Source organism: Rhinatrema bivittatum, chromosome 1 (assembly GCF_901001135.1).
Source record: "Rhinatrema bivittatum chromosome 1, aRhiBiv1.1, whole genome shotgun sequence".
NCBI classification, from domain to species: domain Eukaryota; kingdom Metazoa; phylum Chordata; class Amphibia; order Gymnophiona; family Rhinatrematidae; genus Rhinatrema; species Rhinatrema bivittatum.
Window position 1 is genome coordinate 539,419,831 of NC_042615.1, and position 23,718 is coordinate 539,443,548.

Consider the following 23,718-nt stretch of genomic DNA (forward strand, 5'->3'; position numbering starts at 1 on the left):
AGTGGGATTCTACCCACAAGCACGATGAGTGGGTCATAGGTGTGCTGTGAAAAAAAAAGAATAATCTGGAGGCCTAACCACAACTACTAGAACTTGCTTGGAAAAACAAACCTGTCTTATTATTTTTTTTACCCTTCCTGCCTATAGGCAAAAAGTTTATTTTTATTCAGAGATATGAGTTCTTTTCTTTAGAATTATATTAACCAATGATTGATATAGCACAGCATGCAGAGAAATAAACCAGATGGTAAATATTAAAATATCTTCTTTTATTCCAGATAAAAGAAAAATATCAAATCTTAAAACCTCTAAATGATTCTATGAAACATTTCCATGTTTAAATCTTAATCTAATCAAGCAGTAAATAATTATAAAAGTAACTACTGTTACCAAGGTGACAGAGACAATAGAGATTAAAAATATGTCTACAAGTGACATTCTCATAAAATCAAAACATTTCTAATATACCAATTAGAGACAATAGAATTTAGTTTAAAAGGGTTCCCATATGTTAGAGATTTAAATTTTCTCTTACAAAATCAAATTAAGTTTTTAAAATCCTACTCTCTCTCTTTTGTTCTTTCTCCTGCACGTGGTCAGAGGTTTTGCTTGCAATGCTTTCTTTGTCTGCAGCCATTTATATAGCATAATACACTAGAGATGTGAATCAGGACCAGAATCTGTTTCAATTCACATCATGAAATTTTTTTCATGCGGTCCGATAGTTTTTTTTTTTTTTGGCTGCGCCCAAGCTGATAAACAAAAAACCCACTCCGACCCTTAAAACAGATCCCTTAGCTTCCCCCACCATCCCAACCCCCCCCCCCCCGAAACTTTTTACAAGTACCTGGTGGTACAGTGGGGGTCCCGGGAGTGATCTCCTGCTCTCGGGTCATCACCTGCCACTAATAAAAATGGTGCCTATGGCCCTTACCATACGACAGGGTATCTGTGCCATTAGCCGGCCCCTGTCACATGGTAGGAGAAATGGAACGCCAGCACCATTTTTAAAGATGGTGTGGGGCATCCAGTGCTCCTACCATGTGACATGGGGCTGGCCAATGGCACGGATACCCTGTCATATGGTAAGGGCAAAGGGCCATAGGTGCCATTTTAATATGCAGGGTAGCTTAGGCATCTCATGAACATCTAGGCGTATCCTTAGCCGTTGAATCTCCCCAATGTGTACATATGGCTGACTGACCTCTACTTTCTTTATATTTCATGGATGTAAATCTTCATGAATTTTTTGAATGTTTACTACATGATCATTTTGTCTGGACATTCAGGAACGCTAAGTAAACTGTGGCAATTTCCGCCTGAACTGGTCTCACTGCCTCCATTCTACGAGCACGGAAGCTGATTGCGATTCATCCTTTCCCCGTGCTGCAGGGTTTCTCTCCTCATGCCCTGAATGTAGGATCCTACTGACGGTGATAGGAGCACCGGCAGACGTTCTGCCTACAGAGCCTTCTTAGCGCAGCAGGCAGCGCGTCAGTCTCATAATCTGAAGGTCCTGAGTTCAATCCTCAGAGAAGGCAATCTAAACGCGTCCTTGGGCAAGACGTTACATTTTAGAACGACTCGGAGGCAGCTTCTTCTTCCATAGTCTTAGCAAACCCGGAGATTCAAGTAAGTTTCAGATCTCAATTCTGAACACCACCTAGAAAAATGTAATGATCGCTCACGCCCGTCCATGAATGGTGTTTAATATGCAGGGTAGCTTAGGCATCTCATGAACATCTAGGCGTATCCTTAGCCGTTGAATCTCCCCAATGTGTACATATGGCTGACTGACCTCTACTTTCTTTATATTTCATGGATGTAAATCTTCATGAATTTTTTGAATGTTTACTACATGATCATTTTGTCTGGACATTCAGGAATGCTAAGTAACCTGTGGCAATTTCCGCCTGAACTGGTCTCACTGCCTCCATTCTACGAGCACGGAAGCTGATTGCGATTCATCCTTTCCCCGTGCTGCAGGGTTTCTCTCCTCATGCCCTGAATGTAGGATCCTACTGACGGTGATAGGAGCACCGGCAGACGTGCTGCCTACAGAGCCTTCTTAGCGCAGCAGGCAGCGCGTCAGTCTCATAATCTGAAGGTCCTGAGTTCAATCCTCAGAGAAGGCAATCTAAACGCGTCCTTGGGCAAGACGTTACATTTTAGAACGACTCAGTGGCAGCTTCTTCTTCCATAGTCTTAGCAAACCCGGAGATTCAAGTAAGTTTCAGATCTCAATTCTGAACACCACCTAGAAAAATGTAATGATCGCTCACGCCCGTCCATGAATGGTGTTTAATATGCAGGGTAGCTTAGGCATCTCATGAACATCTAGGCGTATCCTTAGCCGTTGAATCTCCCCAATGTGTACATATGGCTGACTGACCTCTACTTTCTTTATATTTCATGGATGTAAATCTTCATGAATTTTTTGAATGTTTACTACATGATCATTTTGTCTGGCCATTCAGGAACGCTAAGTAACCTGTGGCAATTTCCGCCTGAACTGGTCTCACTGCCTCCATTCTACGAGCACGGAAGCTGATTGCGATTCATCCTTTCCCCGTGCTGCAGGGTTTCTCTCCTCATGCCCTGAATGTAGGATCCTACTGACGGTGATAGGAGCACCGGCAGACGTGCTGCCTACAGAGCCTTCTTAGCGCAGCAGGCAGCGCGTCAGTCTCATAATCTGAAAGTCCTGAGTTCAATCCTCAGAGAAGGCAATCTGAACGCGTCCTTGAGCAAGACGTTACATTTTAGAACGACTCGGAGGCAGCTTCTTCTTCCATAGTCTTAGCAAACCCGGAGATTCAAGTAAGTTTCAGATCTCAATTCTGAACACCACCTAGAAAAATGTAATGATCGCTCACGCCCGTCCATGAATGGTGTTTAATATGCAGGGTAGCTTAGGCATCTCATGAACTGCTAGGCGTATCCTTAGCCGTTGAATCTCCCCAATGTGTACATATGGCTGACTGACCTCTACTTTCTTTATATTTCATGGATGTAAATCTTCATGAATTTTTTGAATGTTTACTACATGATCATTTTGTCTGGACATTCAGGAACGCTAAGTAACCTGTGGCAATTTCCGCCTGAACTGGTCTCACTGCCTCCATTCTACGAGCACGGAAGCTGATTGCGATTCATCCTTTCCCCGTGCTGCAGGGTTTCTCTCCTCATGCCCTGAATGTAGGATCCTACTGACGGTGATAGGAGCACCGGCAGACGCGCTGCCTACAGAGCCTTCTTAGCGCAGCAGGCAGCGCGTCAGTCTCATAATCTGAAGGTCCTGAGTTCAATCCTCAGAGAAGGCAATCTAAACGCGTCCTTGGGCAAGACGTTACATTTTAGAACGACTCAGTGGCAGCTTCTTCTTCCATAGTCTTAGCAAACCCGGAGATTCAAGTAAGTTTCAGATCTCAATTCTGAACACCACCTAGAAAAATGTAATGATCGCTCACGCCCGTCCATGAATGGTGTTTAATATGCAGGGTAGCTTAGGCATCTCATGAACATCTAGGCGTATCCTTAGCCGTTGAATCTCCCCAATGTGTACATATGGCTGACTGACCTCTACTTTCTTTATATTTCATGGATGTAAATCTTCATGAATTTTTTGAATGTTTACTACATGATCATTTTGTCTGGCCATTCAGGAACGCTAAGTAACCTGTGGCAATTTCCGCCTGAGCTGGTCTCACTGCCTCCATTCTACGAGCACGGAAGCTGATTGCGATTCATCCTTTCCCCGTGCTGCAGGGTTTCTCTCCTCATGCCCTGAATGTAGGATCCTACTGACGGTGATAGGAGCACCGGCAGACGCGCTGCCTACAGAGCCTTCTTAGCGCAGCAGGCAGCGCGTCAGTCTCATAATCTGAAGGTCCTGAGTTCAATCCTCAGAGAAGGCAATCTAAACGCGTCCTTGGGGAAGACGTTACATTTTAGAACGACTCCGTGGCAGCTTCTTCTTCCATAGTCTTAGCAAACCCGGAGATTCAAGTAAGTTTCAGATCTCAATTCTGAACACCACCTAGAAAAATGTAATGATCGCTCACGCCCGTCCATGAATGGTGTTTAATATGCAGGGTAGCTTAGGCATCTCATGAACATCTAGGCGTATCCTTAGCCGTTGAATCTCCCCAATGTGTACATATGGCTGACTGACCTCTACTTTCTTTATATTTCATGGATGTAAATCTTCATGAATTTTTTGAATGTTTACTACATGATCATTTTGTCTGGACATTCAGGAACGCTAAGTAACCTGTGGCAATTTCCGCCTGAACTGGTCTCACTGCCTCCATTCTACGAGCACGGAAGCTGATTGCGATTCATCCTTTCCCCGTGCTGCAGGGTTTCTCTCCTCATGCCCTGAATGTAGGATCCTACTGACGGTGATAGGAGCACCGGCAGACGCGCTGCCTACAGAGCCTTCTTAGCGCAGCAGGCAGCGCGTCAGTCTCATAATCTGAAGGTCCTGAGTTCAATCCTCAGAGAAGGCAATCTAAACGCGTCCTTGGGGAAGACGTTACATTTTAGAACGACTCCGTGGCAGCTTCTTCTTCCATAGTCTTAGCAAACCCGGAGATTCAAGTAAGTTTCAGATCTCAATTCTGAACACCACCTAGAAAAATGTAATGATCGCTCACGCCCGTCCATGAATGGTGTTTAATATGCAGGGTAGCTTAGGCATCTCATGAACATCTAGGCGTATCCTTAGCCGTTGAATCTCCCCAATGTGTACATATGGCTGACTGACCTCTACTTTCTTTATATTTCATGGATGTAAATCTTCATGAATTTTTTGAATGTTTACTACATGATCATTTTGTCTGGACATTCAGGAACGCTAAGTAACCTGTGGCAATTTCCGCCTGAACTGGTCTCACTGCCTCCATTCTACGAGCACGGAAGCTGATTGCGATTCATCCTTTCCCCGTGCTGCAGGGTTTCTCTCCTCATGCCCTGAATGTAGGATCCTACTGACGGTGATAGGAGCACCGGCAGACGCGCTGCCTACAGAGCCTTCTTAGCGCAGCAGGCAGCGCGTCAGTCTCATAATCTGAAGGTCCTGAGTTCAATCCTCAGAGAAGGCAATCTAAACGCGTCCTTGAGCAAGACGTTACATTTTAGAACGACTCGTGGCAGCTTCTTCTTCCATAGTCTTAGCAAACCCGGAGATTCAAGTAAGTTTCAGATCTCAATTCTGAACACCACCTAGAAAAATGTAATGATCGCTCACGCCCGTCCATGAATGGTGTTTAATATGCAGGGTAGCTTAGGCATCTCATGAACATCTAGGCGTATCCTTAGCCGTTGAATCTCCCCAATGTGTACATATGGCTGACTGACCTCTACTTTCTTTATATTTCATGGATGTAAATCTTCATGAATTTTTTGAATGTTTACTACATGATCATTTTGTCTGGACATTCAGGAACGCTAAGTAACCTGTGGCAATTTCCGCCTGAACTGGTCTCACTGCCTCCATTCTACGAGCACGGAAGCTGATTGCGATTCATCCTTTCCCCGTGCTGCAGGGTTTCTCTCCTCATGCCCTGAATGTAGGATCCTACTGACGGTGATAGGAGCACCGGCAGACGCGCTGCCTACAGAGCCTTCTTAGCGCAGCAGGCAGCGCGTCAGTCTCATAATCTGAAGGTCCTGAGTTCAATCCTCAGAGAAGGCAATCTAAACGCGTCCTTGGGCAAGACGTTACATTTTAGAACGACTCAGTGGCAGCTTCTTCTTCCATAGTCTTAGCAAACCCGGAGATTCAAGTAAGTTTCAGATCTCAATTCTGAACACCACCTAGAAAAATGTAATGATCGCTCACGCCCGTCCATGAATGGTGTTTAATATGCAGGGTAGCTTAGGCATCCTATGAACTGCTAGGCGTATCCTTAGCCGTTGAATCTCCCCAATGTGTACATATGGCTGACTGACCTCTACTTTCTTTATATTTCATGGATGTAAATCTTCATGAATTTTTTGAATGTTTACTACATGATCATTTTGTCTGGACATTCAGGAACGCTAAGTAACCTGTGGCAATTTCCGCCTGAACTGGTCTCACTGCCTCCATTCTACGAGCACGGAAGCTGATTGCGATTCATCCTTTCCCCGTGCTGCAGGGTTTCTCTCCTCATGCCCTGAATGTAGGATCCTACTGACGGTGATAGGAGCACCGGCAGACCTTCTGCCTTCAGAGCCTTCTTAGCGCAGCAGGCAGCGCGTCAGTCTCATAATCTGAAGGTCCTGAGTTCAATCCTCAGAGAAGGCAATCTAAACGCGTCCTTGGGCAAGACGTTACATTTTAGAACGACTCAGTGGCAGCTTCTTCTTCCATAGTCTTAGCAAACCCGGAGATTCAAGTAAGTTTCAGATCTCAATTCTGAACACCACCTAGAAAAATGTAATGATCGCTCACGCCCGTCCATGAATGGTGTTTAATATGCAGGGTAGCTTAGGCATCTCATGAACATCTAGGCGTATCCTTAGCCGTTGAATCTCCCCAATGTGTACATATGGCTGACTGACCTCTACTTTCTTTATATTTCATGGATGTAAATCTTCATGAATTTTTTGAATGTTTACTACATGATCATTTTGTCTGGACATTCAGGAATGCTAAGTAACCTGTGGCAATTTCCGCCTGAACTGGTCTCACTGCCTCCATTCTACGAGCACGGAAGCTGATTGCGATTCATCCTTTCCCCGTGCTGCAGGGTTTCTCTCCTCATGCCCTGAATGTAGGATCCTACTGACGGTGATAGGAGCACCGGCAGACGCGCTGCCTACAGAGCCTTCTTAGCGCAGCAGGCAGCGCGTCAGTCTCATAATCTGAAGGTCCTGAGTTCAATCCTCAGAGAAGGCAATCTAAACGCGTCCTTGGGCAAGACGTTACATTTTAGAACGACTCGGAGGCAGCTTCTTCTTCCATAGTCTTAGCAAACCCGGAGATTCAAGTAAGTTTCAGATCTCAATTCTGAACACCACCTAGAAAAATGTAATGATCGCTCACGCCCGTCCATGAATGGTGTTTAATATGCAGGGTAGCTTAGGCATCTCATGAACATCTAGGCGTATCCTTAGCCGTTGAATCTCCCCAATGTGTACATATGGCTGACTGACCTCTACTTTCTTTATATTTCATGGATGTAAATCTTCATGAATTTTTTGAATGTTTACTACATGATCATTTTGTCTGGCCATTCAGGAATGCTAAGTAAACTGTGGCAATTTCCGCCTGAAGCTGGTCTCACTGCCTCCATTCTACGAGCACGGAAGCTGATTGCGATTCATCCTTTCCCCGTGCTGCAGGGTTTCTCTCCTCATGCCCTGAATGTAGGATCCTACTGACGGTGATAGGAGCACCGGCAGACCTTCTGCCTTCAGAGCCTTCTTAGCGCAGCAGGCAGCGCGTCAGTCTCATAATCTGAAGGTCCTGAGTTCAATCCTCAGAGAAGGCAATCTAAACGCGTCCTTGGGCAAGACGTTACATTTTAGAACGACTCGGTGGCAGCTTCTTCTTCCATAGTCTTAGCAAACCCGGAGATTCAAGTAAGTTTCAGATCTCAATTCTGAACACCACCTAGAAAAATGTAATGATCGCTCACGCCCGTCCATGAATGGTGTTTAATATGCAGGGTAGCTTAGGCATCTCATGAACATCTAGGCGTATCCTTAGCCGTTGAATCTCCCCAATGTGTACATATGGCTGACTGACCTCTACTTTCTTTATTTTTCATGGATGTAAATCTTCATGAATTTTTTGAATGTTTACTACATGATCATTTTGTCTGGCCATTCAGGAATGCTAAGTAAACTGTGGCAATTTCCGCCTGAAGCTGGTCTCACTGCCTCCATTCTACGAGCACGGAAGCTGATTGCGATTCATCCTTTCCCCGTGCTGCAGGGTTTCTCTCCTCATGCCCTGAATGTAGGATCCTACTGACGGTGATAGGAGCACCGGCAGACGTGCTGCCTACAGAGCCTTCTTAGCGCAGCAGGCAGCGCGTCAGTCTCATAATCTGAAAGTCCTGAGTTCAATCCTCAGAGAAGGCAATCTAAACGCGTCCTTGGGCAAGACGTTACATTTTAGAACGACTCGGTGGCAGCTTCTTCTTCCATAGTCTTAGCAAACCCGGAGATTCAAGTAAGTTTCAGATCTCAATTCTGAACACCACCTAGAAAAATGTAATGATCGCTCACGCCCGTCCATGAATGGTGTTTAATATGCAGGGTAGCTTAGGCATCCTATGAACTGCTAGGCGTATCCTTAGCCGTTGAATCTCCCCAATGTGTACATATGGCTGACTGACCTCTACTTTCTTTATATTTCATGGATGTAAATCTTCATGAATTTTTTGAATGTTTACTACATGATCATTTTGTCTGGACATTCAGGAACGCTAAGTAAACTGTGGCAATTTCCGCCTGAACTGGTCTCACTGTCTCCATTCTACGAGCACGGAAGCTGATTGCGATTCATCCTTTCCCCGTGCTGCAGGGTTTCTCTCCTCATGCCCTGAATGTAGGATCCTACTGACGGTGATAGGAGCACCGGCAGACGCTCTGCCTACCGAGCCTTCTTAGCGCAGCAGGCAGCGCGTCAGTCTCATAATCTGAAGGTCCTGAGTTCAATCCTCAGAGAAGGCAATCTAAACGCGTCCTTGGGGAAGACGTTACATTTTAGAACGACTCAGTGGCAGCTTCTTCTTCCATAGTCTTAGCAAACCCGGAGATTCAAGTAAGTTTCAGATCTCAATTCTGAACACCACCTAGAAAAATGTAATGATCGCTCACGCCCGTCCATGAATGGTGTTTAATATGCAGGGTAGCTTAGGCATCTCATGAACTGCTAGGCGTATCCTTAGCCGTTGAATCTCCCCAATGTGTACATATGGCTGACTGACCTCTACTTTCTTTATATTTCATGGATGTAAATCTTCATGAATTTTTTGAATGTTTACTACATGATCATTTTGTCTGGCCATTCAGGAATGCTAAGTAAACTGTGGCAATTTCCGCCTGAACTGGTCTCACTGCCTCCATTCTACGAGCACGGAAGCTGATTGCGATTCATCCTTTCCCCGTGCTGCAGGGTTTCTCTCCTCATGCCCTGAATGTAGGATCCTACTGACGGTGATAGGAGCACCGGCAGACGTGCTGCCTACAGAGCCTTCTTAGCGCAGCAGGCAGCGCGTCAGTCTCATAATCTGAAAGTCCTGAGTTCAATCCTCAGAGAAGGCAATCTAAACGCGTCCTTGGGCAAAACGTTATATTTTAGAACGACTCAGTGGCAGCTTCTTCTTCCATAGTCTTAGCAAACCCGGAGATTCAAGTAAATTTCAGATCTCAATTCTGAACACCACCTAGAAAAATGTAATGATCGCTCACGCCCGTCCATGAATGGTGTTTAATATGCAGGGTAGCTTAGGCATCTCATGAACATCTAGGCGTATCCTTAGCCGTTGAATCTCCCCAATGTGTACATATGGCTGACTGACCTCTACTTTCTTTATATTTCATGGATGTAAATCTTCATGAATTTTTTGAATGTTTACTACATGATCATTTTGTCTGGCCATTCAGGAATGCTAAGTAAACTGTGGCAATTTCCGCCTGAACTGGTCTCACTGCCTCCATTCTACGAGCACGGAAGCTGATTGCGATTCATCCTTTCCCCGTGCTGCAGGGTTTCTCTCCTCATGCCCTGAATGTAGGATCCTACTGACGGTGATAGGAGCACCGGCAGACGTGCTGCCTACAGAGCCTTCTTAGCGCAGCAGGCAGCGCGTCAGTCTCATAATCTGAAGGTCCTGAGTTCAATCCTCAGAGAAGGCAATCTAAACGCGTCCTTGGGCAAGACGTTACATTTTAGAACGACTCAGTGGCAGCTTCTTCTTCCATAGTCTTAGCAAACCCGGAGATTCAAGTAAGTTTCAGATCTCAATTCTGAACACCACCTAGAAAAATGTAATGATCGCTCACGCCCGTCCATGAATGGTGTTTAATATGCAGGGTAGCTTAGGCATCTCATGAACATCTAGGCGTATCCTTAGCCGTTGAATCTCCCCAATGTGTACATATGGCTGACTGACCTCTACTTTCTTTATATTTCATGGATGTAAATCTTCATGAATTTTTTGAATGTTTACTACATGATCATTTTGTCTGGCCATTCAGGAACGCTAAGTAAACTGTGGCAATTTCCGCCTGAGCTGGTCTCACTGCCTCCATTCTACGAGCACGGAAGCTGATTGCGATTCATCCTTTCCCCGTGCTGCAGGGTTTCTCTCCTCATGCCCTGAATGTAGGATCCTACTGACGGTGATAGGAGCACCGGCAGACGTGCTGCCTACAGAGCCTTCTTAGCGCAGCAGGCAGCGCGTCAGTCTCATAATCTGAAGGTCCTGAGTTCAATCCTCAGAGAAGGCAATCTAAACGCGTCCTTGGGCAAGACGTTACATTTTAGAACGACTCGGAGGCAGCTTCTTCTTCCATAGTCTTAGCAAACCCGGAGATTCAAGTAAGTTTCAGATCTCAATTCTGAACACCACCTAGAAAAATGTAATGATCGCTCACGCCCGTCCATGAATGGTGTTTAATATGCAGGGTAGCTTAGGCATCTCATGAACTGCTAGGCGTATCCTTAGCCGTTGAATCTCCCCAATGTGTACATATGGCTGACAGACCTCTACTTTCTTTATATTTCATGGATGTAAATGTTCATGAATTTTTTGAATGTTTACTACATGATGATTTTGTCTGGCCATTCAGGAATGCTAATTAAACTGGCAATTTCCGCCTGAGCTGGTCTCACTGCCTCCATTCTACGAGCACGGAAGCTGATTGCGATTCATCCTTTCCCCGTGCTGCAGGGTTTCTCTCCTCATGCCCTGAATGTAGGATCCTACTGACGGTGATAGGAGCACCGGCAGACGCTCTGCCTACAGAGCCTTCTTAGCGCAGCAGGCAGCGCGTCAGTCTCATAATCTGAAGGTCCTGAGTTCAATCCTCAGAGAAGGCAATCTAAACGCGTCCTTGGGCAAGACGTTACATTTTAGAACGACTCAGTGGCAGCTTCTGCAAACCCGGAGATTCAAGTAAGTTTCAGATCTCAATTCTGAACACCACCTAGAAAAATGTAATGATCGCTCACGCCCGTCCATGAATGGTGTTTAATATGCAGGGTAGCTTAGGCATCTCATGAACATCTAGGCGTATCCTTAGCCGTTGAATCTCCCCAATGTGTACATATGGCTGACTGACCTCTACTTTCTTTATATTTCATGGATGTAAATCTTCATGAATTTTTTGAATGTTTACTACATGATCATTTTGTCTGGCCATTCAGGAACGCTAAGTAAACTGTGGCAATTTCCGCCTGAGCTGGTCTCACTGCCTCCATTCTACGAGCACGGAAGCTGATTGCGATTCATCCTTTCCCCGTGCTGCAGGGTTTCTCTCCTCATGCCCTGAATGTAGGATCCTACTGACGGTGATAGGAGCACCGGCAGACGTGCTGCCTACAGAGCCTTCTTAGCGCAGCAGGCAGCGCGTCAGTCTCATAATCTGAAAGTCCTGAGTTCAATCCTCAGAGAAGGCAATCTAAACGCGTCCTTGGGCAAGACGTTACATTTTAGAACGACTCGGAGGCAGCTTCTTCTTCCATAGTCTTAGCAAACCCGGAGATTCAAGTAAGTTTCAGATCTCAATTCTGAACACCACCTAGAAAAATGTAATGATCGCTCACGCCCGTCCATGAATGGTGTTTAATATGCAGGGTAGCTTAGGCATCTCATGAACATCTAGGCGTATCCTTAGCCGTTGAATCTCCCCAATGTGTACATATGGCTGACTGACCTCTACTTTCTTTATATTTCATGGATGTAAATCTTCATGAATTTTTTGAATGTTTACTACATGATGATTTTGTCTGGCCATTCAGGAATGCTAAGTAAACTGTGGCAATTTCCGCCTGAGCTGGTCTCACTGCCTCCATTCTACGAGCACGGAAGCTGATTGCGATTCATCCTTTCCCCGTGCTGCAGGGTTTCTCTCCTCATGCCCTGAATGTAGGGTCCTACTGACGGTGATAGGAGCACCGGCAGACATTTTGCCTTTAGAGTCTTCTTAGCGCAGCAGGCAGCGCATCAGTCTCATAATCTGAAGGTCCTGATTTCAATCCTCCGAGAAGGCAATCTAAACGCGTCTTTGGGCAAGACGTTACATTTTAGAACGACTCAGTGGCAGCTTCTGCAAACCCGGAGATTCAAGTAAGTTTCAGATCTCAATTCTGAACACCACCTAGAAAAATGTAATGATCTCTCACGCCCGTCCATGAATGGTGTTTAATATGCAGTGTAGCTTAGGCATCTCATGAACATCTAGGCGTATCCTTAGCCGTTGAATCTCCCCAATGTGTACATATGGCTGACTGACCTCTACTTTCTTTATATTTCATGGATGTAAATCTTCATGAATTTTTTGAATGTTTACTACATGATGATTTTGTCTGGCCATTCAGGAATGCTAAGTAAACTGTGGCAATTTCCGCCTGAGCTGGTCTCACTGCCTCCATTCTACGAGCACGGAAGCTGATTGCGATTCATCCTTTCCCCGTGCTGCAGGGTTTCTCTCCTCATGCCCTGAATGTAGGATCCTACTGACGGTGATAGGAGCACCGGCAGACGTCTGCCTACAGAGCCTTCTTAGCGCAGCAGGCAGCGCGTCTGTCTCATAATCTGAAGGTCCTGAGTTCAATCCTCAGAGAAAGCAATCTAAACGCGTCCTTGGGGAAGACGTTACATTTTAGAACGACTCAGTGGCAGCTTCTTCCATAGTCTTAGCAAACCCGGAGATTCAAGTAAGTTTCAGATCTCAATTCTGAACACCACCTAGAAAAATGTAATGATCGCTCACGCCCGTCCATGAATGGTGTTTAATATGCAGTGTAGCTTAGGCATCTCATGAACATCTAGGCGTATCCTTAGCCGTTGAATCTCCCCAATGTGTACATATGGCTGACTGACCTCTACTTTCTTTATTTTTCATGGATGTAAATCTTCATGAATTTTTTGAATGTTTACTACATGATCATTTTGTCTGGCCATTCAGGAATGCTAAGTAAACTGTGGCAATTTCCGCCTGAGCTGGTCTCACTGCCTCCATTCTACGAGCACGGAAGCTGATTGCGATTCATCCTTTCCCCGTGCTGCAGGGTTTCTCTCCTCATGCCCTGAATGTAGGATCCTACTGACGGTGATAGGAGCACCGGCAGACGTGCTGCCTACAGAGCCTTCTTAGCGCAGCAGGCAGCGCGTCAGTCTCATAATCTGAAGGTCCTGAGTTCAATCCTCAGAGAAGGCAATCTAAACGCGTCCTTGGGCAAGACGTTACATTTTAGAACGACTCGGTGGCAGCTTCTTCTTCCATAGTCTTAGCAAACCCGGAGATTCAAGTAAGTTTCAGATCTCAATTCTGAACACCACCTAGAAAAATGTAATGATCGCTCACGCCCGTCCATGAATGGTGTTTAATATGCAGGGTAGCTTAGGCATCTCATGAACTGCTAGGCGTATCCTTAGCCGTTGAATCTCCCCAATGTGTACATATGGCTGACTGACCTCTACTTTCTTTATATTTCATGGATGTAAATCTTCATGAATTTTTTGAATGTTTACTACATGATGATTTTGTCTGGCCATTCAGGAATGCTAAGTAAACTGTGGCAATTTCCGCCTGAGCTGGTCTCACTGCCTCCATTCTACGAGCACGGAAGCTGATTGCGATTCATCCTTTCCCCGTGCTGCAGGGTTTCTCTCCTCATGCCCTGAATGTAGGGTCCTACTGACGGTGATAGGAGCACCGGCAGACATTTTGCCTTTAGAGTCTTCTTAGCGCAGCAGGCAGCGCGTCAGTCTCATAATCTGAAGGTCCTGAGTTCAATCCTCAGAGAAGGCAATCTAAACGCGTCTTTGGGCAAGACGTTACATTTTAGAACGACTCAGTGGCAGCTTCTGCAAACCCGGAGATTCAAGTAAGTTTCAGATCTCAATTCTGAACACCACCTAGAAAAATGTAATGATCGCTCACGCCCGTCCATGAATGGTGTTTAATATGCAGTGTAGCTTAGGCATCTCATGAACATCTAGGCGTATCCTTAGCCGTTGAATCTCCCCAATGTGTACATATGGCTGACTGACCTCTACTTTCTTTATATTTCATGGATGTAAATCTTCATGAATTTTTTGAATGTTTACTACATGATCATTTTGTCTGGCCATTCAGGAATGCTAAGTAAACTGTGGCAATTTCCGCCTGAGCTGGTCTCACTGCCTCCATTCTACGAGCACGGAAGCTGATTGCGATTCATCCTTTCCCCGTGCTGCAGGGTTTCTCTCCTCATGCCCTGAATGTAGGATCCTACTGACGGTGATAGGAGCACCGGCAGACGTTCTGCCTACAGAGCCTTCTTAGCGCAGCAGGCAGCGCGTCAGTCTCATAATCTGAAGGTCCTGAGTTCAATCCTCAGAGAAGGCAATCTAAACGCGTCCTTGGGCAAGACGTTACATTTTAGAACGACTCAGTGGCAGCTTCTTCTTCCATAGTCTTAGCAAACCCGGAGATTCAAGTAAGTTTCAGATCTCAATTCTGAACACCACCTAGAAAAATGTAATGATCGCTCACGCCCGTCCATGAATGGTGTTTAATATGCAGGGTAGCTTAGGCATCTCATGAACATCTAGGCGTATCCTTAGCCGTTGAATCTCCCCAATGTGTACATATGGCTGACTGACCTCTACTTTCTTTATATTTCATGGATGTAAATCTTCATGAATTTTTTGAATGTTTACTACATGATGATTTTGTCTGGCCATTCAGGAATGCTAAGTAAACTGTGGCAATTTCCGCCTGAGCTGGTCTCACTGCCTCCATTCTACGAGCACGGAAGCTGATTGCGATTCATCCTTTCCCCGTGCTGCAGGGTTTCTCTCCTCATGCCCTGAATGTAGGATCCTACTGACGGTGATAGGAGCACCGGCAGACGTTCTGCCTACAGAGCCTTCTTAGCGCAGCAGGCAGCGCGTCAGTCTCATAATCTGAAGGTCCTGAGTTCAATCCTCAGAGAAGGCAATCTAAACGCGTCCTTGGGCAAGACGTTACATTTTAGAACGACTCGGAGGCAGCTTCTTCTTCCATAGTCTTAGCAAACCCGGAGATTCAAGTAAGTTTCAGATCTCAATTCTGAACACCACCTAGAAAAATGTAATGATCGCTCACGCCCATCCATGAATGGTGTTTAATATGCAGGGTAGCTTAGGCATCTCATGAACTGCTAGGCGTATCCTTAGCCGTTGAATCTCCCCAATGTGTACATATGGCTGACTGACCTCTACTTTCTTTATATTTCATGGATGTAAATCTTCATGAATTTTTTGAATGTTTACTACATGATGATTTTGTCTGGCCATTCAGGAATGCTAAGTAAACTGTGGCAATTTCCGCCTGAGCTGGTCTCACTGCCTCCATTCTACGAGCACGGAAGCTGATTGCGATTCATCCTTTCCCCGTGCTGCAGGGTTTCTCTCCTCATGCCCTGAATGTAGGATCCTACTGACGGTGATAGGAGCACCGGCAGACGTTCTGCCTACAGAGCCTTCTTAGCGCAGCAGGCAGCGCGTCAGTCTCATAATCTGAAGGTCCTGAGTTCAATCCTCAGAGAAGGCAATCTAAACGTGTCCTTGGGCAAGACGTTACATTTTAGAACGACTCAGTGGCAGCTTCTGCAAACCCGGAGATTCAAGTAAGTTTCAGATCTCAATTCTGAACACCACCTAGAAAAATGTAATGATCGCTCACGCCCGTCCATGAATGGTGTTTAATATGCAGGGTAGCTTAGGCATCTCATGAACATCTAGGCGTATCCTTAGCCGTTGAATCTCCCCAATGTGTACATATGGCTGACTGACCTCTACTTTCTTTATATTTCATGGATGTAAATCTTCATGAATTTTTTGAATGTTTACTACATGATGATTTTGTCTGGCCATTCAGGAATGCTAAGTAAACTGTGGCAATTTCCGCCTGAGCTGGTCTCACTGCCTCCATTCTACGAGCACGGAAGCTGATTGCGATTCATCCTTTCCCCGTGCTGCAGGGTTTCTCTCCTCATGCCCTGAATGTAGGATCCTACTGACGGTGATAGGAGCACCGGCAGACATTCTGCCTTCAGAGTCTTCTTAGCGCAGCAGGCAGCGCGTCAGTCTCATAATCTGAAGGTCCTGAGTTCAATCCTCAGAGAAGGCAATCTAAACGCGTCCTTGGGCAAGACGTTACATTTTAGAACGACACACATTTATATTCCAACTTTCAGCACTTCAAAGTGGATGACATTCAGGTACTGTAGTTATTTCTCTATTCATAGTGGGCTCACAATCTGACCCTGAGGCCACAAGGAGTGGTGACAGTGGGATTTAAACCCTGGCTTCCAGCCCACTGCTCTAACCAATAGTCTTTTACAACCAGCGAGCAGAGGTGTTTCAGGGATGGAGCTGAGGCAAGAGCTGGAAGGACGGAGTCAGCAGAAATTCAAATGTCCCTCGGATACAGCACAAAAGACGAGCCACACACTTGGAAAATTGTTCTTGGTGATGAGCAGGAGTTGTAATTGTTAGTATAATTTGCTTGGTATATTGAGAGTACCTTTTTTTTTTATTCAGATGATCTTCAGCCTGTCAACAGGCGGCTGTATAAGAGCGCAGTGTTCTACTGGCACCAGGAGCTGGAGCTGAGGGGATGAATCCCAGGACCGATGTCTTCACCCTGCTGCTAAGGTTCTGAGAGAGAGAGACTGTAACACTGACAGAGAGATGCTCGTTTCAGCAGACATTGCACTGCTGCTGAGGATCTGTTAAAGGACAGAACGGGCTGAGAGAATGAGAGTTGGAATTAGCAGAAAGAGAGAGAGAGAGAGAGAGACCTGTTTCAGCTGGGAAGTACAGCTGTGGGTTGACAGGAAAAGGTTGCACAGGACCCTCATATCTGACTGGGAAGGATGCAGCATTTCAATCTGCAGACATACTGTTAAGTACCAGCAGTTACTGTTCTTTTTCTTTTTTCCTCTTTGCTGTTTCCAGTTTTTCAAGCCTTTTGAGTTAACTGTAAATCCTTTTCTTGTATATAATAACAAACATTCATTTATTAGCACTGTTTCTGTGAAGGATTAGTGACAGGTGAGTTAATACTGGATGTCAGGAGGGTCCTGCACCAAGTCTCACACAGTTCTTTCAGGTTTTTGTGTCAGGTAGAGCTGGAGTAACCAACCAGCATCTGAATCAATGAGGTCTTCTGACCACAGATTATGCTAATAAATAAACATTGGACTGCTATTTAGTGATTCCTCAGTTGTTATATTTATTGTTTTGTCTTTTCTGGGTGCCTTTTCTAAGGTCTAAGCTCCTCCCAGAGGAGGACCTAGTTTAGGGTAGCGAGTGGACTAAACCATTTGCTATGGCTCGCTGGAGTAACTATAGAGGGCAGACGGTTCCCTGTGCTCTGAGGGACTCCTCGTCTCTGAGAAATCACTGATTAGCACTATGAAGTCCCTGAATACCAACAAAATGTTTCTTCATTTATATTTATAAACTAATAGGTTCATGCAGCGGTGCCGAGAGCAGGAAGTTAGCTGGACTTACCCAGGTACGAGTTCCCGCTGGATAGATCCAAAGACAGTGGAGTAAGTTTATCTAGCTAACTTCAGGGCTGCTACCCAGCTAAACATAAGCCCCACACCCGGTCATCTCTTTTTATCCAGGTAAGTTAACCATTCATTGGCCCACAATTTTAATACTTTGTGGTTTGTCCTGCTAAATTCCAAACTCAGCCGGACAAATCCGCTGACCATGGACCTTTAAAGTATTATAGGGCACAAAGTGATGTTTGCAAAGGCTCCTTACCTTGTTGTCTTCACTGCAATCACACCACACACACACGGGATACGGGATGGCAAGGGAAAATCTAATGCACCGGTGCAGAAGTTGCCAGGACAAGCGGAACCAGAAAGAGAAAGAAAGGAGATATGTGAGCATTTCCTGATGTCCTACTTTCCATCTGCCGTACAGGCATTGATCTTGGTTATGACAAAGTTAATTGTGTCCATTTCTGTATACAAGGTAAGGGGCAAGTTTTCAGAAGAGCTGCTGAGTGGCCACAAGCGTTGATTATGTTTATTGGATAAATTTTCAATCACAGCATGGCGGCTGGAAATGTTCCCAAATTTAGCTTAGCCGGTTCAACACTGAGCAGCTTCCTGAAAACTTACCCTGAGCAGCTCCAGAGGATCTAACCTCACTGAAGGACCTACACCTAAATCTAAAAAAAAAATACCCACCTCTCCCCTGACCCCAGAGCTTACTCTAGCCCCAGAGCCCACCCTTACCATGACCCCTGACCTCACCCCCTCCCGACCCCAGAGGCCCACCCTTATGATCCCTGACCTCACCCCTATTCTCCAGTCTTTGACTGCATGTCCCCATCCCCCTCCCCTGAGGCTCGCATACACTGTGGTTATTACCCATGACCTGCCAGTGAGAGAGCACAAACCTTGGCCATCGTGCATCCCCCAGCAGGTAATTCCTTCCCACAGAGCAATTTCACTGCTCCATCTTACAAGAATGCCCCTCCAATGGGACTGTGCACCCTCACCATCAATTGGGCAGCACTGCCAGTGAGAGGATGATGCCTCTAGTTTGTAAAGTGCATAATACTTTACATCTAAAGGTCAGCAAGGTTAGATAATGTGTCTGAACTTAAAAATAAATGGAATAACATCAGTGTTCTCTCTCTGCTGCTGAGGCTAGATAAATAACATAAGAAATGCCATTCTGGATCAGATCAAAGGTCCATCAATCCCAGCATCCTGTCTGCGAGAGTGGCCAATCCAGGTCAGCAGAATCCCAAAGAATGGATTACTCACCCTCATTAAATTTCATCTGCCATTTAGATGCATTATTAATACATATTTATCAATAATGTTTCTATTCACCTTCCTCTCCCTTACCACCTGGAAGGGGAGGGGATTGATAGGGGAGAAGAAGATATAGATAAACCCCGGAAATTTGGAGGGCATGTTTTACTAGAAATGTAGATTAAATTCACTTCCTTCCCCGCCGATGGCAGATCCTTCTATTCAGTTAAGAAATAGTGTTACTTTATTAGGAGTCAAGTTTGGTAACTCGTTAAGTTTTGCACCTCACTTCTCTTCTAGCACAAAGATTTGTTTTTATTTTCTTAGGCTAATTTGCAGGCTATCATGGCCTCTCTTACTTCCTGATGAGCCTGCAAGGTGATTAGATTAATCTCAGCTGGCATTACTTCCAGTTCCCTCTCCTAGAGAAATTTGTCTTGAACAAGCAAGAGAGAGGGGATTTTCCTATTTAGCTGCATATTTTGGAATACTCTTTCTCTCTCTTTACACAGTGAGAAATAATTCAGGATTTCTAGGAAAAGCCTCAAAACTTGGCTCTTTGAAAGAGCCTGTGAAGTTTAATTTCACTCAGATTATTTTTATTTTGTTCTGGAGATTGTGAGTTTTGTTCATTTCTCTGTTACTGATTTCCTGTTGGATTGTTTGTCATGTTTTCTGTTTAATTATTATTATGATTTATTAGCTTGATTAATCACAAAATCTTACAAAAGGAAATCAATGCAATGTACAAAAAATAAAATAAACAGAATTCCCTGCTATAAATAAATGGCTGTAATGAATGCATCCTGTTAAAACCAGTAACAAAGACATAACCAGGGCTGACAAAGAAGAGGGAAATCCTATAGGGCTGCATCAAGGACAGTGAGTGCTGTCTGCATGCTGAAGCATTTCCTGCAACCTGCATGTTTAGCATGAAACACTAACATCTTCTCTAGAAAGCCCCAGAGTTGACCTTGAACTACTTTTTTAAACATTTTGGACAAGACAGGCAAACGTGAGATAGGACAATACTTTTCAGAATATTTGGGAGAAGATGGGTAATTTTTAAAAACCGGACAGACTGTAGCTGTAACTTACCGGGTTCTGAAATGGGATTGATGGTGGGAAACGGGAAAAGGGAAGGGCGTCAAGGATGGAAGGGGCAAGGGAGTGGGAGGTTGGGGGGGGGGGGGGGGGGGGCGAAGGTGAGGGAACACATTCATGCACATTCACACGGGGAAGGAGGAGGGGGTTACAGGGGTGGGAATAGGGTAAGGGGAGAATAAGGTCTGGGGATGGGAGTCAGTCAAGGAGAGGGGAGAGGTTACAGTCAGTCAAGGGGAGGGGAGGGGGTACAGTCAGTCGGGATGGGGTACAGTCAGTCAAGGGGAGGGGTTACAGTCAGTCAAGGGGAGGGGAGGGGTACAGTCAGTCGGTCTTCTTCTTTATCTGTTAAAGAAAGGTTCAGACTTTAAAATGTGTAAGGTTGAATGCACATCACCATTATATACAGGGAGGACAATAATGAAAGCCATTTCTGGGGGTAAAACGCTCTTTTATCCACAGAAATGGGCTGTTTGATTACTGTCCATCCGCTACACAAGTAAAAGTAGGAGCTTATAACAAGGCATGGACTTTTACCCATATTTCTGGTTTGGAGTTCGGACAGGGGAGAAAACTATATGCAGAGTTTTCCTTTAACTACGTTCCCTCACAAAAAGCAGACAGGGGTATTTTTGAGGGGTACTTTTGCATTCCTTATCACTGCAAACCTCCAGGTTAAAATTCACATGGGATTGGCCAGACCTTGCATACTTTGATTATTTAGGTCAAGGCTGTGAAACATCTAGACCCAGATGAGACCCACAACTCAGTCCCAGGCAGCCACTGCCAGAGTCCCAAACCAGAGGTTCATGGAGGGAGCTTTTGCTCTGTGTCTCTGACTCCCCCCCCCCCCCCCCCCCATAATCAAATGTTCATGGCAGGAGCGAGCATGATCTGCTGCCTCAGCTTTGGTTCATCTCCCCAGCTTGTCCTTGATTTAAATATTCATAAGGACTGGAGAGTGGCACAAGAGCTCCTGCCTCATCCTTGGCTCCTTCCTGCAGCCTCCCACTCCAAGAATTAAATGTTCCCAGGGAAAACAGAGCAAGAGCCACCCAGAATTAACTATTCATGGCAGGAATGAAGAGCACACATCACATCTCTTCCTTTACCTCCCTGGAATAAACATTCATAGCAGAAGTAAAGCAAAAGCTGCATCAGCTGACACTTGGAGGTTAAACCCTTGCTCACTTGCTTGGATCTTGAAGGTCCTAGCAAGCACTGCAGAGGCCTTGCCTGCTCTCCTGCACTTGTGCCTCTCTCCTGACAACCTCCCACCCACCAACTGGGTTTCCCAAGTACCCTACCAGCTGCTCCTTCATGAGGGTATTATGACTCCCTAAACCTGGGGTTTCACAGAATCCAGACAAATAAAGACTGCACATCCAAAAAATACAAGAATCACTGAAAAACTCACTTACCTAGGATCCACAGTGCTAATAGACAGAGCTTGTTATGAAGGCAGAACAGTGAACCCAAAGGATTTTAAATAAACTGCATTACAAGCAGGGGAAGAAGAAAAGGAATTTCATAGTAACTCCAACTGGTTTTTAAGTGAACCTTTTTGCAGAGCTGAATGCTGCACCTGTCTCAGTCAGCTGTGAGGGTGCTGATAAGATCAGCTCAGACTGTACAACTGCTGCGCTTCCTTAGCTTTACAAACTCTCCCTGTCTGTCCCTATTAACCCACAGCTCTGTCTCCATCAGGGACCCTCAGCAGCAATGGCTCTAATGGTAATAAATAAATAAATGGGAGGGAAATAACCACTAAAACTGTTTTGCTAAAAGGAGAAGTGAGGGAAAGGGAAAGGGGAAGCATAAACAAGACAGAGAAAGGGAGGAAAAGTAGAGAATAGCAAAGGCAAGGGGGCAGAGAGGAAAGAGCAAAGGAGGAAAAGTAACATGGAAGAGGGAGAGCAGGAGATAAGGCAGGGGGATTGATGAGAGAGGGAGGAGAAGAGATATGGAGGGAGGAGGGGAGAGGAGGGAGAGCAGAGGGAGCATTGGAAGGAGGGGTGGGAGGAGTTGTTACAATATTCAGTTCCAGGTAGAGTTGTTCTGTGCTGCAATCCTCCTTCCCTTTCTCCTCTCACTTGTAGTTCATTTCCGTGTTGAGTCAATGCTCCTTCCCTTTCTCCTCTCGCTTGTAGTTCATTTCCATGTTGAGTCAGTGCTGCTCCCCTTTCTCCTTTTGCTTGTGGTTTACTTCCAGAAGCTTCAGGTCCTTTGGTTTCTTGCTATCCAGAGCCCCAATCAGCAGAAATGCTCACTGCCATCATTTGCATAATAGATACCCTGGCAGCTTTGCCTTTTATGATGTCACCTCCTGCCATCATAACATCACAAGAGGGGGGGAGAGACCATGTGAGGCTGATGGTGAGGGGAGAGGAGAGGTGACAGAGGAGGAGCAACTGAATTCAGTTCAGTACAAATTAATTAAAATAATCTGAATATAATAAAGAGGAAAGTTGCCCCATGCCTGCATCACCAGCATGCAACCTGAACTCTGCCCCTCCCTCGTAGTCTCCAGCTCTGTCTGTATGGAACTTGATTCCTCCCCTCTCATTCTGCACTCTCAAGCTCCTCCCCTCTCACGCTGTGCTCTCCAGTTCTGTCCCTCTCCCTCACTGTACTCTCCAGTTCTGTCCCTCTCCCTCACTGTACTCTCCAGCTTTGCCCCTCTCTCTCACGCTCTGCTCTCCAGCTCTGCCCCTCTCTCTCTCATGCTGTACTCTCCAGCTCGGCCCCTCTGTCTCTCATGTTGTGCTCTCCAGCTCTGCCCCTGTCTCACACTCTGCTCTCCAGCTCTGCCCCCCTCTCTCTCTTTCTCTCTCACGCTCTGCTCCTCTCTCTCTCTCAGGCTGTGCTCTCCAGCTCTGCATTAACCCCTTACCTGCCTCTGAAGAGACATATTGATGGCAATGGACAGCACAATCTTCCCGCTCCCCTCCCCTGGATCTCCTCACTCACTGGCTCCTATCAGACAAACAGGAGGAGGAGGAGGACTGAGGCCTTGCAGATCCTTCAGTGCATCCTCCTCTCTCCTCCTCTGAGACCTGAGTGGTGCAGTTTCACACCCTTGGTTCAAAGCAGGATGCTCAGGCACAGTAAAGGAGGAGGGAGGATGTATCACGAACACTGCAGAGTCACTGTCCTATTCCTCTTCCTGGTTTGCCGATAGTACCCTCTGAGTGAGGGGGTCCATGGGCATGGGGAGGTCTTGTAGAGTGTTAACCTGAGATTGTGGGCTGGAGGGAAGAGAACAAACTGATTGGGGGACCAAGAGAAATGGGGGCGTGAACTGGGGATGAGAGTAGTGAAGGATTTGTGTGGTGGAAGAAGGGAGGAAGCTAATGTATCAGGGTGAGTGAGGGGTTTGGGAGGAGTGAATAAGCCATGGAGAGTATCAGGGTGAGTGAGGGGCTTGGGAGGGGCAAATAATTTGAGTGACCAAGGGGTTTTTGGGGGGGGGGGGGAGCCAGGGTGAGTGAGGGGATTAGTTGGTGGGAAGAAGTGAAGGAGAGAGGGTGAGCGGGTTAAGGGGGCTTTGGAAAGGGGATCAGGGGGAAGAGCAAGTGAAAAAATGGAGTGAAAGGGGCTTTGGAAGGGGGGATAAAGAAAAGAGAGGA

The 23,718-nt window shown here is 45.8% G+C and overlaps 25 non-coding genes across 25 annotated transcripts; all 25 read left to right on the forward strand.

The window, feature by feature from the left end:
• The first annotated feature begins 1,468 nt into the window (after positions 1-1,468).
• On the forward strand, positions 1,469-1,541 carry TRNAM-CAU. Its single transcript has one exon. It is a non-coding gene; the product is annotated as a tRNA-Met (tRNA).
• Positions 1,542-2,062: 521 nt separating this feature from the next.
• Positions 2,063-2,135, forward strand: TRNAM-CAU. Its single transcript has one exon. It is a non-coding gene; the product is annotated as a tRNA-Met (tRNA).
• A 521-nt stretch (positions 2,136-2,656) lies between these two features.
• Positions 2,657-2,729, forward strand: TRNAM-CAU. Its single transcript has one exon. It is a non-coding gene; the product is annotated as a tRNA-Met (tRNA).
• A 521-nt stretch (positions 2,730-3,250) lies between these two features.
• On the forward strand, positions 3,251-3,323 carry TRNAM-CAU. The gene has a single exon. It is a non-coding gene; the product is annotated as a tRNA-Met (tRNA).
• Positions 3,324-3,844: 521 nt separating this feature from the next.
• Positions 3,845-3,917, forward strand: TRNAM-CAU. The gene has a single exon. It is a non-coding gene; the product is annotated as a tRNA-Met (tRNA).
• A 521-nt stretch (positions 3,918-4,438) lies between these two features.
• TRNAM-CAU lies at positions 4,439-4,511 on the forward strand. The gene has a single exon. It is a non-coding gene; the product is annotated as a tRNA-Met (tRNA).
• A 521-nt stretch (positions 4,512-5,032) lies between these two features.
• Positions 5,033-5,105, forward strand: TRNAM-CAU. Its single transcript has one exon. It is a non-coding gene; the product is annotated as a tRNA-Met (tRNA).
• Positions 5,106-5,625: 520 nt separating this feature from the next.
• TRNAM-CAU lies at positions 5,626-5,698 on the forward strand. The gene has a single exon. It is a non-coding gene; the product is annotated as a tRNA-Met (tRNA).
• Positions 5,699-6,219: 521 nt separating this feature from the next.
• Positions 6,220-6,292, forward strand: TRNAM-CAU. The gene has a single exon. It is a non-coding gene; the product is annotated as a tRNA-Met (tRNA).
• A 521-nt stretch (positions 6,293-6,813) lies between these two features.
• Positions 6,814-6,886, forward strand: TRNAM-CAU. Its single transcript has one exon. It is a non-coding gene; the product is annotated as a tRNA-Met (tRNA).
• A 522-nt stretch (positions 6,887-7,408) lies between these two features.
• Positions 7,409-7,481, forward strand: TRNAM-CAU. The gene has a single exon. It is a non-coding gene; the product is annotated as a tRNA-Met (tRNA).
• A 522-nt stretch (positions 7,482-8,003) lies between these two features.
• TRNAM-CAU lies at positions 8,004-8,076 on the forward strand. The gene has a single exon. It is a non-coding gene; the product is annotated as a tRNA-Met (tRNA).
• A 521-nt stretch (positions 8,077-8,597) lies between these two features.
• TRNAM-CAU lies at positions 8,598-8,670 on the forward strand. Its single transcript has one exon. It is a non-coding gene; the product is annotated as a tRNA-Met (tRNA).
• Positions 8,671-9,191: 521 nt separating this feature from the next.
• Positions 9,192-9,264, forward strand: TRNAM-CAU. The gene has a single exon. It is a non-coding gene; the product is annotated as a tRNA-Met (tRNA).
• A 521-nt stretch (positions 9,265-9,785) lies between these two features.
• Positions 9,786-9,858, forward strand: TRNAM-CAU. The gene has a single exon. It is a non-coding gene; the product is annotated as a tRNA-Met (tRNA).
• A 521-nt stretch (positions 9,859-10,379) lies between these two features.
• Positions 10,380-10,452, forward strand: TRNAM-CAU. The gene has a single exon. It is a non-coding gene; the product is annotated as a tRNA-Met (tRNA).
• Positions 10,453-10,971: 519 nt separating this feature from the next.
• On the forward strand, positions 10,972-11,044 carry TRNAM-CAU. The gene has a single exon. It is a non-coding gene; the product is annotated as a tRNA-Met (tRNA).
• Positions 11,045-11,550: 506 nt separating this feature from the next.
• TRNAM-CAU lies at positions 11,551-11,623 on the forward strand. Its single transcript has one exon. It is a non-coding gene; the product is annotated as a tRNA-Met (tRNA).
• Positions 11,624-12,722: 1,099 nt separating this feature from the next.
• On the forward strand, positions 12,723-12,795 carry TRNAM-CAU. The gene has a single exon. It is a non-coding gene; the product is annotated as a tRNA-Met (tRNA).
• A 518-nt stretch (positions 12,796-13,313) lies between these two features.
• On the forward strand, positions 13,314-13,386 carry TRNAM-CAU. Its single transcript has one exon. It is a non-coding gene; the product is annotated as a tRNA-Met (tRNA).
• Positions 13,387-13,907: 521 nt separating this feature from the next.
• On the forward strand, positions 13,908-13,980 carry TRNAM-CAU. The gene has a single exon. It is a non-coding gene; the product is annotated as a tRNA-Met (tRNA).
• A 506-nt stretch (positions 13,981-14,486) lies between these two features.
• Positions 14,487-14,559, forward strand: TRNAM-CAU. The gene has a single exon. It is a non-coding gene; the product is annotated as a tRNA-Met (tRNA).
• A 521-nt stretch (positions 14,560-15,080) lies between these two features.
• Positions 15,081-15,153, forward strand: TRNAM-CAU. The gene has a single exon. It is a non-coding gene; the product is annotated as a tRNA-Met (tRNA).
• Positions 15,154-15,674: 521 nt separating this feature from the next.
• Positions 15,675-15,747, forward strand: TRNAM-CAU. Its single transcript has one exon. It is a non-coding gene; the product is annotated as a tRNA-Met (tRNA).
• A 506-nt stretch (positions 15,748-16,253) lies between these two features.
• Positions 16,254-16,326, forward strand: TRNAM-CAU. Its single transcript has one exon. It is a non-coding gene; the product is annotated as a tRNA-Met (tRNA).
• The last annotated feature ends 7,392 nt before the right edge of the window (positions 16,327-23,718 follow it).